This window comes from Leopardus geoffroyi, chromosome B3 (genome assembly GCF_018350155.1).
Source record: "Leopardus geoffroyi isolate Oge1 chromosome B3, O.geoffroyi_Oge1_pat1.0, whole genome shotgun sequence".
Taxonomy (NCBI): domain Eukaryota; kingdom Metazoa; phylum Chordata; class Mammalia; order Carnivora; family Felidae; genus Leopardus; species Leopardus geoffroyi.
Window position 1 is genome coordinate 56,424,906 of NC_059337.1, and position 15,782 is coordinate 56,440,687.

The 15,782-nt window shown below is 37.9% G+C and overlaps 1 protein-coding gene across 1 annotated transcript in view; it reads right to left on the reverse strand.

The window, feature by feature from the left end:
- Window positions 1-15,782, reverse strand: part of SEMA6D (semaphorin 6D) — a 576,018-nt gene that overhangs the window by 167,380 nt on the left and 392,856 nt on the right. Inside the window, exon 4 of the mRNA XM_045449833.1 lies at window positions 9,390-9,421. The gene's annotated coding sequence lies outside the window, so the exon portion shown is untranslated. The remainder of the gene's footprint in view (window positions 1-9,389; window positions 9,422-15,782) is intronic.

Here is a 15,782-nt window from a genome sequence, read left to right on the forward strand (position 1 = left end):
AAATAGGCTTGTTATGAAAATATAGACCCCACAGAAAAAATATACTAAAAATAATTCCTTGTAATTACATCAGCCAAATGACAAGCATGTTGTGTGCTTCATACACATAAACATGCACACACATGGTATGTAAAGTTCTATAGTTTGGTTTTTCACTTAATGTTTTAGCCTGAGTATTTTTCCACATCATTAAAAATTTACTAAGAACACATTTTAACACATACAGGGTTTTGGTCACAAAAATATATCATTGTCATTGTTGAATCATATCTTTACTGTTACATATTTAGGATGTAAAAGAGTCAAGATATTTTGCAGCTGAAATGTGGAGAAGGGCAAAGACTGTGATATCTTTGAGAGTCTGAAGCAAAGTTCTAGACTCCTGTGTGTGTGTGTGTGTGAAGGCTAGGGTGATAGGCTAATCTAATAAGTGCAACCTTGGCACAGGTGCCTCTGCTGTTGTTTCCAGTAAGATGGGGTTTTGTGTGCTCTCATTCAGGTGCTGTTTACATTAGGAATGCTGCTACAACCTCAGTCATCTGTGTGCCATTTGCCATATAAAGACATATGTTCTGAAACATCTAGCTGTTTTAAAATCTTTTTAACTGCCATATAACATAAAGCCATTCCTTAAATAACTTAATCCACTTTGAAGTGAGCTATATGAGTATCTGTTTCCTTTGCCTGTCCTGTTTTCTTTCATTCTGCACTCTACATTGGAAACAATCATATCAGGCATTTCTATAGTTTATTAACTATATTCTTCAGCAGTAGAAAAATAAGTAAAGGCTGAGAAAATTTCCTCTTTAATATTTCAGCACAAAGTGTTGCTATTAAGAGTTTGGAAGAAAAATGGTACCAAGAATAAATTACTATGCTATGAATGAGTAAGATAATGTATCTAGGAAGGAAGCAGATTATGGAAAGTATTTATTTAAAAGAAGGAAAACTATAAATGTACATTGTAGTGGGGATGTAGCTTGGGCCTCAGCCTGTTACTCTCTGCTTCTAAGGTTCAGACACGTCTGGAAATCTTTATCACACTGATAGTAAATATATAAATAAAGTTTACTCATATGGAGCCCAAAGTTTTTCGTAAGGGTGGGAGATGTGGTTAAAGGTGAATCCACTGTTGCAATGTGTGTTGAACTTATATTGTGGTCCATTGGAAGTCCAGTACGGGTAGGTTGGGGGGTGAGCATGGCACTAAATATTTTACCAGGAAGAACCCATCCCAATGAAAGAGAGATTCAGTTGAGATGCTCCTGCCCATGTAAAAAAAGTCTTAGGTGCTGGTGAGGAACAGGAAGCCTGCCTATGGCATGGTACTTATGACTCAAATTAGTCTGTGACCCAGAGTCCTGGAAACATGGTCAGGTCCTGGGGAAAGAGGGGAATAGAAGGAAAATCTGAAAGAACCTAAACTGTCTAGCTCATTGGTATTCAAGTCACACTTCTTTAGTACCCTTCTTTAACCATAAAACAAATCCATTCTCTTTACTCTATTGTAGGCTATGGAGCAGTCTGGATATTTTTAAAGGAATCACCAGGAGATAATGACCAGGCCAGATAGGCCAGCAAGAAAGACAGGCCCATTATGCAGAAGAGAGCATATGCACAGTGCCTGGTGGGTGTGGCAAAAGGCAGCGGAGCTGTGGAAGCAGCATGGTCAATAACAGGGGGGAGGGCTGGGAGGGGGAAGAGGGCGGGTGGAGCCTCAAGTAAATACTTATGTTATGAAAGTTGCTTCTGAGCATATGGGAGGCATCACCTGGAAACTCCCAGGAGGATGTGGGGAGGGGGAAATGTACTGAGTGCTGGAGTTTGTGCATGAGCAGCTAGGGAATGGAGCCAGGTTAATTGGGTTACAGGTGGTAAAATTTAGTTAAGTCCTATGATTTACATATCACATACATATACCATTTTAGTGCAGAAACACTTCAAATTTAAATAAGTTTTAGAAGCAGTGAATTTCAAAGATCTCCCTTGGGGTCAATTAAGACCTGCATATGTACCTTCAAATATTTAAGGGAGTTATTCCTCAATTGAGGGGCAGCTTGAAGTAATGCATACTCAAATAGAAAGACTGATAAAATGGCCTCTGAAAAGGGCTTCTGTTTTCTGTTTCTAAATGGTTGCATCCAGATTTGTACTTTATATCAAGCTCTGTATACATAGGAACATGATGGTAATGATAAACCAGTGAATTATGCCCAACATGTCTATCTCAACATGGTTTCTCCTGCTGGAGTCTGGTACGCTCACCATCCCTCCCTCTATACCTTCTTATTTCATTTATTTAAAGTTTTACTTATTAAACTCTACATGATGGATGGTGTGGATAATAGAGATGCATAAAGTACAGTCACTAATCTTATTGCTATTCCATTCTTCTTTTTTTTTTTTTAATTTTTTTTTCAACGTTTATTTATTTTTGGGACAGAGAGAGACAGAGCATGAACGGGGGAGGGGCAGAGAGAGAGGGAGACACGGAATCGGAAACAGGCTCCAGGCTCTGAGCCATCAGCCCAGAGCCCGACGCGGGGCTCGAACCCACGGACCGCGAGATCGTGACCTGGCTGAAGTCGGACACTTAACCGACTGCGCCACCCAGGCACCCCTCCATTCTTCTTTTTGTTACACAATCTGAGTCAGTAGAACTAGTGTGGCCACTTGAACATTTCAAGTCTGACATCAATGAAAATTCACAATACAATTTTAAACTATTGCATTTAGTGTTTATGGAAGTTTTGTGACTACAGGAGGAACACATCAAATCCTTAACTCTTTGCCTAGTTTTTCTTTGAAAAGTGTGAACCAGAATAAAATATATGAGTACAGACTAAACAAAAGCAGGGTACTTTGTAATAATTCTAGGAGTAAATGTGTTTATGATTATTTTAAGAGAATTGATAGTTTTTCCTTTAGGAAATTACTAGGGATTACAATGGAACTCAAAAGGAAAAGGATTCAACATACATATGTTCATGTAGTTGTACCAGAAACACAGAAAGTGCTGACAGTATGGTTAAAATACATATATATCAGATAAGTAAAATGTTGCTTTTTTTGAGGGAGGGAGGAGATTGAGATGTTTGGTTGAATTTGGACCCAGAGAAAATCTTATATAAGAGTTAAATGCACCTATGCTTTGTAAATAATATATATTTATAGGTAATAATTAAATATTATATGTATATATATTCATATTTACATATAGGGGGTTGTTTGATGCTTATAAGTTTTTGACATGCTACTACTTAACTTATGAAAAAATGAGAATTATGGTAATTATGAAGAGAATAATGGAGAAAAACCAAAAATATAGTCTCTTTCCTTCCAGAATAATGGAGAAAAAACTCAAAATATAGCTGGTAACTTTTCTAGAATATCAGGTATTGTAGAACTGTTGTCTCTTTCCAGTAGAAGTAAGGAGGGAGGGAGTTCAGAGTTTATTGTTGAAATCTACAGGTGAAAATTCCTCTACAAGTAAAACTAATCCTAGTATATATAATTAGTCTAGTCCTTGGTCATTACCAGGTCATTTAGGTCAGTCTAGGAAAGATAATTGCTAGTGATAAGGAAGATAAGTTGATGAATCAATAATCTATGGATGAAAGACTTCTACATATTTTAAATCATTTAAGTAAGTAAATTACAATGATGCCCCTTTAAGGAAATGGAAGAGAATCCAAGTCTACTCCCATTTGGCACACAAATGAGCCATTCCATAATAATATTATCTTGACTGTGAAAAGAACAGAATCTTTGTTTACATGTAAGCTGGAAAACTTTTAAATAAAAATCCTGAGAATTGAGAATATAGTACACTCTCTGAGGCCAAATTATGACCTCAGTTATAATCAAAGACAGTACAAAGAGCTCCAAAAAGAGATAAGAAAGGGACAAAGAGAAGAGACAGGAAAACAAAGTCGCCAGAAAAATGTTTGGCAGAAGCCCAGCGTAAGCCTGACATCTTCCCCCGAGGCCTTCTGCTTGTCTGCAGCCCTCATCCACCACCAGCTTCCCTTGCCTGAAAAAATTGCCAGTGACCCCCTTCCAATGCCTCATCACTACCAAACGTATCAAAATAAATAGGCCCAAACAAGCCCATATTGCATGGTTCTCCAAAGAAGTTTCTTCTCATAAGAACAAAATTTCTCATTTACAAGATTCACAAAACAGGGAACTATATTGTAATGAAGCCTGTACTACTCAATGAAAACATTTTCTTTTTTTTTAATGAAAATATCTTCTTAAACACATTAAAACCTATAAACATTTAAAAAAATTTTTAATGTTTATTTCTGAGACACAGACACACACACACACACACACACACACACACACATCGTGAGCAGGGGAGGGGCCGAGAGAGAGGGAGACACAGAATCCAAAGCAGGCGCCAGGCTCTGAGCTGTCAGCACAGAGCCTGACACGGGGCTTGAACTCACAAGCTGCGAGATCATGACTTGAAACTGAAGTTGGACACTCAACCAACTGAGCCACCTAGGCCCCCTATAATTCTCTACTTCTTGACATGTGTGTTTGTTTAAATAAAAGATAAGCATATATTTCCTTATGATAAATGGAGGAAAAATACACCAACTGCTTGGTATGTGTAGAAAGGGACAAGGATTCAAGGCATTTCCTATTGCAATCTGCTGCTGCCACTAACATACTTTGTCACCTTAGGACAGTATCTTAAACTTCCTGGGCCTCAGTTTCTAGAACTATGAATTGATTGAGCAGGACATTTATAAGGTTGTTTGTTAGTTTGATGATCTGTGATCTATCCACACCAGTCAATTCCAAACGGCATGCTGGAAATACCATTTTGAGAGTCACTTAGAGGATTTGGTACAGACGGAAGGAGGCATATATGTTTTTCATACACTTTTAAAAAAGAAATATAAGGTCTTACTCTCCCCGAGTCAACTAACCACATTCCAAGGCCCTTGATCTCATATTGACCAAAAACATCTGATGTGACCCTTATCACTTGATTTAAACACTTTTGAGACTTAGAATTGTACACATTTTAGTACCAGCTGGCACAACATAGATCATTTCCTTTGACTCTCAGATTTTAGAGATGGGATAACTGAGGTCATAGTACCACTCAGTAGCAAGAACAGTACCAGAGCCCAGGTCCCACAGTTTGTGCCTACTGATCTTTCCATTGCCAGAATCTACCTTTAGAAGTCTGATTTGGACACATGGCTTATTGTTAGGCTTTGAGAATTCCAGTGAGGATCACCAGCAGGCTTTTGTTTCAGTAGCTCACATGTTCAAATGCCAGTAAGAGGTTAGTAAAATAAAAGGATGTCAGATCATCACCTACCAAAAAATCACACTCTTGATAATATTGAAACCACAGTCATGGGGACACCAGATTTCCTTCAAATATCTGTAGATAAAGAAAGCAAAATCACAGTAGATATGAACTCAGCCTCCAGGATAGCCCACAGTGATTCCCTGCTTCTTGGGATTCATGCCCTTGTGTGGTTCCCTGCCACAGTGTATTATAGTTGGTCCACGTGACCAACAGAATATAGCAGAAGTGATGATATATCATCCCTTCTACTCCTAAGAAATTAAGTAGCTTCAAGAATTTTAGGCTCTATTTTTCTCTTGAGGCTTTATTTTCATCTGATCAGATGGGTTCTAGAATCATTTTAGGAGTTACATTCTGTAATAACAGTTACATGTTGATCATTTCTTTATGTAAAGCTTTATTTAATCCAAACAGTTAGATGTGCACAAAATGTCTCATTTCTTCATTTAAAAAAATCAAGTTAATTTGGTCCCCGATTTCTATGTTACTAGACAGATGAGAAATCTAAGCTCAGTTATTATTGAAGCCTCTTCCTCTCCATCTTTCAGCATCTGGCCATGGTCTTAGTCATTGCCAAAGCAACGAAGAGGGCCTCTGGCTTTCTGTTCCTACCCTGGCCCTTTATGTGCTTATTGTCTGATAGTGCAGCACGTTTTCTTCAGGCCCAAGCTGGGCCATGTGCTTGCAGTGGTGGGAGGAAAACCACAGAGAGAACAAACACTATACAATGCCTCAACAAATCATCCTATGGCAGGCAGTTACAGAACAAGTTAAATGATGGGAAAAACAGAAAAGAAGTAAGCCACATGGTGCCAGCCTTCAGGTTTCTTAAACACTCAATGGCAAACAGGAAGTGCAAAAACAATAAACCAAGAAACACAAATGGAGCATTTTAAGACGTACCATTTAAACTGCAAGGGCTGAAGGAATACACAGGAGGAAATGACCACTGTAGAGTGGCCTTAATAATAATAAACACATGTATATATAATCCCTCACATTTGTATGGAATTTTATATGTTATGAAGGATTTTCCCCACATTTATAATTTCATTTGAGATATTCTTTAAAATGAGGTTGGCAGATGGGGCGCCTGGGTGGCTCAGTTGGTTAAGCGACCGACTTCAGCTCAGGTCATGATCTCAGGGTCCATGAGTTCGAGCCCCGCGTCGGGCTCTGTGCTGACAGCTCAGAGCCTGGAGCCTGTTTCGGTTTCTGTGTCTCCCTCTCTCTCTGCCCCTCCCCTGTTCATGCTCTGTCTCTCTCTGTCTCAAAAATAAATAAATGTTAAAAAAATTTAAAAAAAAATGAGGTTGGCAGGTTAGATCTTAGCAGCTTCATTTTACGGATAAGGAAACTGTGACTCAGCTGGCTTTAGTGGCTTGTTCAGTGTCACAGAGCTGGTAAGGAGAGGAATAGAAAATTGAGCCCAGATGTCTTTCTACCTAGTCCTTTCTTTGGTCCTTCCTCCACCATTCACCATGGTGAATTGGTTCCCTGGAGTTAAGTTCTAAAGCAGGTTGGAAATCTCTAGGTGGAAAAGAAAAGATACATACAACAGTGGCAAGGAGTCCCAATGCCCATGGGAGAGCATGAAAATATATGAGAAGGAAATGATCAAGTAGGTGGAAGGTTCTGGATATAAAATAGAAAAGATAGGGTATGAAACACTGAAAGAATGCCAAGTGGTGACTAAGGGAACCATTGATATTAGACAGCAAACTCCCCCCTCCTGCTCCCTTGACTAAGAAGTTTACCTCTTACATCTCTTCAAACATGAACAAACATAAAGAAAACAATAGCGTCTTCATGTGGTCCATCATCCAATGCAGGCATATACAATCCCTCTTGAACCCTTTCTAAATCTTAGTCACAGTGAGTGACATCATTCTCATTTCTTGTTTTCTGGGTCCTATATCTAAAGCTTATATTTGGTCTGGACCACACAGACAGAGGAGAATGAAGTTGTTAAGAAGGACATCATATCTACTCGCTGCTACACCTCTATAATTCTTAGCGATATTCCATATTGCCACCCACAAGGACCCCGCCTAAACCAGTGCAAGAGCTTCCAGGGAGGTGCTACTGGAGCCAGCTTCCTCCATAGAGCACAAAGACAGGGACGGAGCTCAGGAGATGGTGTAATGTATCTCTTAGTGGGACAAGACAGAAGGGCTCAATGGGATGGAGAGCCAATTGAGGATAAGATGCCAGATGGGTATGGTGGACTGTTATGGTGTTGTGATGCTCTGTTAATCTTTTCGTAAATATTGTGTGTGGCCTCAAGCTTTGGTGTTGAGAATCTACAGTGATTTCTGTAGTTACAAATAAGAGAGTTATTAGCAAATGAAAAAAAAAAAAAAAAAAAAAACCTCTACCAACATGAAATCTCTTTCCATACCCCTCGCTCTCAACATTGTTATCTATTTTAATAAGCAACAGTATTCTGGCAAATGAAAATTCTCAGGATCCTCAATCACACCCTTATCCCAGAGCCTAGACTTAGTTGGAAAGCTTTATGGCTCTGACTCAGTAGAGCTGGTTATCCTCTTTAATTGGATTGATGGTGACAATTGTAATTACCTTAGATGAGATTGCCTGTAATGTAATTATGCTTCCTTCATCAGCCTGCGCTGGACTTGTGGAATACAACAGAAGATGCCTCCAATTACTGAGAGGTTAAGCAGAGCATCATATTGCCTCACAAATCATGTTTGTTACTGTATAGGATTTTAAAAATTATGTAGGGAGCTGAAGGAATTGTCCTGTAAAGCAGCTTTTCTGATCCAAAGATGTTCCTGTATATGCTATAACGTATATAGAGTGAGATGGCTACATTCCAGAGCTGTTTTTTTTTTTAATTTGAATAAAAAAACTATTTTTAAGGACTTGACAGAGAGGGCCAATAGTAAACTGTATTTTCACACTGTTTTGTTACTACTTACTGTTTATAAATAGTGATGGCATCTTAAAAGAGATTTTTGTAAAAAAAATACAATACACAGTAAAGTTTAACTTTATTTTTTTTACGATTGGAAAATTTACAGTTTCGAAAAGTAACACAATAAATAACAGGAGGTAATTTTAAAATCCTAGTCTTTATGATAGATGGAGCTATAATTAATACCTAAGGAGCCAGCTGCCTTACTCCAATAATGCCTCTCTCTATTTTCCAATTAACACATGGAGAACTTTAAAAATTTTCAATTGGAAGCCCAGCCTCTAAACAGGACAAGTCTGCCAAACGTACTGCAAACACATGTAGTTTAGGAGAAATGGCACATACTGGAAATCCACCCCAATCTTATTAACTTTTGCATTGCTCTCATTAAAAATAGAGCTGCTTACGGGTTCTTCCTTCTGAAGCATATGAAACATAGAACTTGGAAATGTGCCCTTTTGAAAAACTTATTCCTGTATTCACAAACCAGATGGTGCACATCAAATGCATCCTGACTTCCTAATGAAATAAAAAAAAAAAAAAGGATTCCTATTGTGTTCTTTAATAAGATTAACGCATCCTCAATTGCAACTTTTGACAGATACTCCTGGAAAGTTAAACAACTTGCCAAACGCTGTCCTGCTGGCCCTGGACAGGAAGGCCTCAGCTGAGCTGAGGAGCTTTGGGCCATGCTGAGGGGCACCCTGCTTTTAATCCTTCCAAAGGAGGCTCTAGTAGAGGTGGAAGCCTTGCCACAGCGGCTGCTCACAAAGAAACCTTCTGTCTCTGAACATCAGAGACGAAGAGTCTGCTGTCTCATAAAAGGGCTAATCAAGCAAGAAAAAGACAGTCTCTCTCCCTCTCTCTCTCTCCCTCTCCCTCTCCCTTTCTCTCTCCTCTCTGTCTGCTTCCCGCCCTCCGGTCCACTGCGTAGTCTAGCCATCAAGGTGCTAGGATGCTCTCATCACTAACGCCACCAATAAAAACCTAATTTTAGGCACATTTGTATATGACACTCATGATTTTGAAACACCAGTAAAAATGTATCCAAAGCGAATGAAATGAAGTTGGATTTTTCCAACAATCAGAGAAGAGTATAATGTTGCTTACCTTGGAGAAGGTTGGCTTGTGTGGTCAAAAATCTGAAAAAAGAAAAGAAAGATGGGTTAATTTTCCATTATTCTGACTTTTGCCACCATGATACCGTATTAAATAAGGCTGTGGTATGTCTATTAATTTAGTAAACCCACGTGCCATTTTCTCTTGCCTGAAGTAATAGAATGGTGGAAGGCAAGCTGGATTCTGACCTGAACCCAATTGCTCTATTTAGTTCCTCTATTAAGTTAGGAATATGTTCGGCCAAGGAAAAGCATCCTCTTGAATAAAAAACTGTGGCAGAGTAGACACTGTAGCTGTCAAACATTATTATTTTCTTTAACTTTCAACGACTTGAAGATCTCTGGTCCCCTCTGTCTTATTTTATCTCCCTACACAGATGAGAAAATCTTTTCTTCATGCTGAAACACCCTGTGTCATGAAATGCAACATCGTATCTCATTTTTCTTCATGAACTGCTCTAATTTAACAGTTGGGCTGGAAGAGCACACATTAGGATCAGTCATATAACACCCCACACTTGGAAATAACAAGTTGGAAGCTTCACATCCTACAAAATAAATCAGTTACTCTATCAATTCTATAAGCCTAAGTGTCTGAAAATTGAAGGAAGGTATTCTGAACAGCATCGTGCAAAAGCTGTTGCTGAGTTAGGTGTTCAGTTAAGCTGAACATCATGTCATGTTCCTAGTTTCCTGGGCCGAAAGCATTTATTTTACATTTTAAATATGCATACTTTCTAACTTGGACTAGAAACACTTAATTTAAAATAACACTACCACCACCAAGTGATTCTGTATAGGGTTGATCAATACTTCAAGATTTGAAAAAATTTCCCCAAATGTCACACAATTCCCCGGGACCAGGAGCTTTTCCTTCCTTTAAGGTATGACTCTTTTTCCTCTTGATGTTTTGCCATTAAAAAAAGAAAAAGAGAAAGAAAACGAAAACTATTTAACAAACCACTACCAAATCAATCTAAAGGTTAGCATTCTTTTTATTTCAGTGCTCCTTCTTAATGGGCAAAAATTGATTGATTAGCTCACCTAGAACATTCTTAGCCTTAGGGCAGAAAGAGTGCTTTGTACACAACAGTGGACTGGATTTTAAAAAGAAAAAGAAAATCAACATTCAGGAATACAGGAAAGTTCAAAAAGGGAAGGAAATAGAAAAAGCAAGTTCTGAAAGTGTATTAAAATTCTTATATAAATATATATATATATATATATATATATTCTCATATATATATGGCATGTATGTGTATATATATACACACACACATAGACAACGGAATACTAACCATAAAAAGAAATGAGATCTTGCTATTTGTTTTGGTTTTTTATTAATATTAAATTTATTGTCAAATTGGTTTCCATGCAACACCCAGTGCTCATCCCAACAGGTGCCCTCCTCAATGCCCATCAGATCTTGCTATTTGTGACAACATGGATGGACCTAGAGGATATTACACTAAGTGAAATAATTCAGATGTAGAAATATCAAATTATTTCACTTACATGTGGAATCTAAAATATAAAACAAACAAACACACACAAAAAGCAAACAGACTTAAATACAGAGAACAAATTGGTGGTTGACAGAGGAGAAGGGGGTGGGGGACAGATGAAATAGATAAGGGGGATTAAAAGGTACAGACTTCTAGCTATAAACTAAATAAGTTATAGAGGTGAAAAGTAGAGCATAGGGAATATAGCCAATAATATTGTAATAACATTGTATGGTAATAGTGACTACATTTATTATGGTGAACACTGAGTAATGTATAGAATTATTGAATCAATGTTATATACCTGAAAGTAATATAACATTGTATGTCAATTATGCTTTAATAAAAAATGACTGACATTAACTAAGATATAATATCTGAAACATTTATTTAAAGTACATAAACAAAAAGTGATATATGGTGTAGGGTCAAAATAGTGGTTACTTGGGTGATGGGAGGGGATGGCTAGAAGGTAGCACAGGTGTGGGAATTTCTAAGTTGTTGGCTATAGGAGTGTCTTCAGTTTGAGAAAATTCATTAAGCTGAATATTTATAATATGGTTTTATGTGTGAATATTATATTTGAGTAAAACAATTCTCTAATGTGAAAAAAATGATATTCCATCTTAAAATACACATGCAATGAATTTTAAGTTTGAAAAAAATAGTATTTAATATATAAGTACAACTTGTACATTATTTGCAGATGTTTTTCCTTCTCCTTTATGATTTCCAGATATCTGACCTGCCCTAAACATTATTATGCTTTGGTAATCTATAAATCACTGAAAAAGGAGAAAGTTTATGGAATATAGACACTAATTAATGTGGTCCTTATTCATTGTTTAACTCCAGGTAAAGTCATTGAGTCCTTGAAGTTTACAGTTGGAAGGACTTCAGAAAAAAAAATTAGCCCAATCATTTCATTTTTTCAGGTGAAGCAGCTTTTATGCAGGAAGATTAACTAACTTCAGGATTATTTTACAAAAGGGGTGATGTGAAAGATTAATGGAAAATTTTAACTGTGATCTTAAATAATTCCCAGGTGTCTGCTTAATTTTTACCCCTTCTCAGTTCAGATAGAAATATCCACAAAAAGACCTATGTAAGTAAATACAATTAATCATAATCAATCATGTACTGTCTTGCATTTGCTTCGAACCAAAATAGTGAAATGGACACATGGCATCCTGCTGGTTCTAATTTTCCATCAATTCATGAAACACTTCATGCTTTCCTTGTGACAGCACAAACCCTTCAGCTTCCTAGCATAATTAATGTTATGAAAGGCACTCATGTGCCCATAGACGTGCCATGAAGTTCCTGATACACATAGTTTACATAAATGATAATAAACATATTATTAACACTTTCTATCAGCCTCAGGACGTCACTTCCTTTATCAATAAATGTTAGATTCAGACTAGATGATATATAGGAATCTAACAGAATGATATAATTAAGCTAAAACAAAAGGACTAGTATAAAGATGCCAACTTTAAATTTAAAACATACATCAAAATGTTGAAAACTGATTATCTCTCCTACGGCCATAATTTCACTGAAAAGGAAAACTTTAACACTAAAAGCATAGGAAGCACCTAATTTCAAAATAAAGACCACTTTTAACTTGAAAGAAAAACTTAGTAAAATACTGTATTATCCTTAAGTTTCCCATAGTGCTATAGATTCATAATAACTTGGTCACAAACCAGTGGTGGTCTATGAACTACCTTTTGGGAGCCACTGCTCTGAAATTCTTCTACAAAGAACTTAAGGACAGCATTTCCCTGGGTTTATTTGATACAATGCTCGTCCCCTGAGATGCTTCTAAATAAAGGATTTCCTGGTTTTAGAACAAAAGGGTGTGGTGGTGGTTATGGGTGCCTCACAGTATAACCCCCTTTCATAAATTCTTAGTGAAAAATATTACAGATTTAGAGTTCTCTTGAAATAAGGCAAAATTTTAACTCAATTTCATCTATCATTTAAAAAATTATTTACCCCAGGAAACACAGTACCTGTGTTTCATTCTGCAAAACTAGTGTTCTGCAGACAAGCATTCTATGATTTTCCCTCAATCAGCTCCACATCCTGACATGCCAGTTATAGCTAACAGGCCCACCATTCTGCCATTCCCTAATGGTAACGTCGGAGGAATCTCTGACCTACACTCAAGAAATACTGGTGAAGTGAACTGGGGGTGAGCCAACACTGCAGGTGGCACCACAAGCCCAGTCCAGAATCAAGTCCTGGAGGAAGGTAGGTCTTCATAAGTGGGATGGTGCTCTCCCACCCCTATCAGGGCAAGCCATGTCTTCCAGGTCTTCTTTCTTCCCGATAATTTTGGGAAGTTCAGCTGTGTGTAAGGAGACCAAAATAACATTGGCTTAAACAACATAACTTCTGTTTTTCTCTGGTATATACAATTACATTGTTCTGTGCAGTGGTTCTCAAAATGCGGCCCCAGGGAAGGACACCAGCATCACCTGGGAACTTGTTAGAAATGCCATTTTTTTCCTTTATAAAAAAAGTTTATGTATTCATTTTGAGAGCAGGGGGAGGGGCAGAGAGGGAAGGAGAGAGAATCCTAAGCAGGCTCTGTGCTGTCAGTGCAGAACCCAACATGGGGCTCAAACTCATGAACTGTGAGATCATGACCAGAGCCAAAATCAGAAGTTGGATGCTCAACCGACTGAGCCACCCAGGCGCCCTGAAATGCAAATTTTTGAGATGCTTGCCTTAACTACTTAGAGGCTTGTCAAGCCCTCTGGGTGATTCTGATACAAAACTTCTAGAACCACTGGTTCAGAAATAGGCCTGGTAGAATGAGGACTCTGTACCAAGGGGTCTTCCAGGAACCCAGGCTCCTTCTCTTTCAATGCTTCATTCACTGTCCCCTAAGATGATTCCATTGTACACATTAACCCAAATGACTTGTTACCATGATGCCTGTGCTTTCTTCCTCAGGAAGCATTTTTCCAAAGCAGGCTCCTTCTCTGAGTTCTCCAGTCATGGGTCTGTTTCAGGCCCCATCAGCTGTACCCGGACTGCTGCAGTAGCCTCCTAATTACCTCTGTCCCACCTACTGATTCTCTTCAACCTAGTCTACCCCCACCTAACTAGAAGAATTACTAATTTTTTTTATGTGACCTTTGTCTCTCACTAGACCATGATCTGATTCCCTAGTGGCAAAGCTTAAGCTCTTAAACTCTGCAATCCCTCATCCAGACACTTTCTGGATTTCAGTTATGGTAAACACCATTTCCAGAACAGACCACATTGTTTTGTCCTCCACACCTTTGCGCACACTATTCCCCTTGCTTAGAATGCCTGTGTTAGAACTCCTACATACATACACACACACACACACACACACACACCCTCAGACACACTTTTTCCAACCTTATTTTTCATTTGAAAAACACCCAGGTATTCCTCAAAATCTAACCTACACACCACTTTTGTTGGGTCTCTTGCAATTTCCCCAAGCTTGGCTCCTTGCTTCCCTGTGCTCTCATTGTAGGTATTCCTATTCTAGAATACTCATCAAATTGTATTGTAATTTTCTGTGTACACATCTGCCTCCCACATTAGATGGGAAGCTTCTTGGAAGCAGGCACTGTTACCTATTCAATAAACATTAAATGTCCACTTTGTGTTGGGAAGTTCATATCCTAAAGTGTAGAGCTTAGGACAGTGTCAGGGTCCAATGGGTTCCACATAACGGCAGATTCAAAGCACAAATGAATGAATGTTTTCTGTAAATTCTCTCACTGATGTAATGATTGTAATTAACACCTATTTACAATATACCTGTGGATGTCCCTGAGAAACATGTAAGTATCTCAGTTGTTAGTAACATGTTGGGTTTGGTAACTTCAGAAATGGGGAAGTGTTTTCAGAGTAAGTACTGGCCTTTAAAAAGCAAAAGATGGAGAAGGAGGGGAATGAGAATCCCCCCTGGGATCAGGGCAAAAGAAGTGAAATTTCTACACTCAAGGCAAGGAATGTGTTTGTACCTGGGAAAATTGGGCAAAATGAGTCCTATAACGATTTCAGCTTTACAGAGAAACAAATATTATCCTTCCAAGTTTGTACGACTTAACAGCACCTGTGCCTCTTGCTGAGCAGGAGATGGTGAGTTATGTTGTCTATGCACTGATGAATTTAAATTTCCTCAGGCATAATTGACTGTGATGTCACTTCACCTTGAAATCATTTCTTTCAATTTTTTGAAAGAAAGGAGAATGCCCTAACGTTTGAAGCTTTTCTTCTGATTATTTAAAAAATGAAAGTCTTTTCAGGCAATTGTCCAAATCCAAGAGCTTAAATTAAAATGCTCATTTTCCAAATTTCTCATATAACTCCTATTTGGATTGAGAATATAGATCTTCTCTTGAATAACCATGGGACAAAGAGGAATGAATACTTCTAAAATTCCAGACTGAGTTAGAATCAAGGACACTTATCAGAGACGAGAAGTACTCCTGTGGGTCTCAGGAAGAGGCATATAGGCAAGTCAATCTTTTCATGATCTGTCCTGTGCCAAGACCTAGCTTCTTGTTTATTCCATCACTGAATGCTTTCTGGAAGGTTATGTTCATTATGGTACTTTGTCACTAATCTGATAAGAAAAACAATGTGATTGCCAACATTGTCACTTTTCTTAATGAACCAAGCTATATACATATATACATATATATATATATATATATATATATATATATATGCAGTTTTGATGCATAATTGTGGGATGTGAAGTATTATGGACTATATTTACAATTTGTCAATTACAAAGCTACTATACAATGCACATAAAAAATGCTACAATCTTTTCATAATTTTCATGAAGGGCCCTTCTAGATGCAAATTTTTAT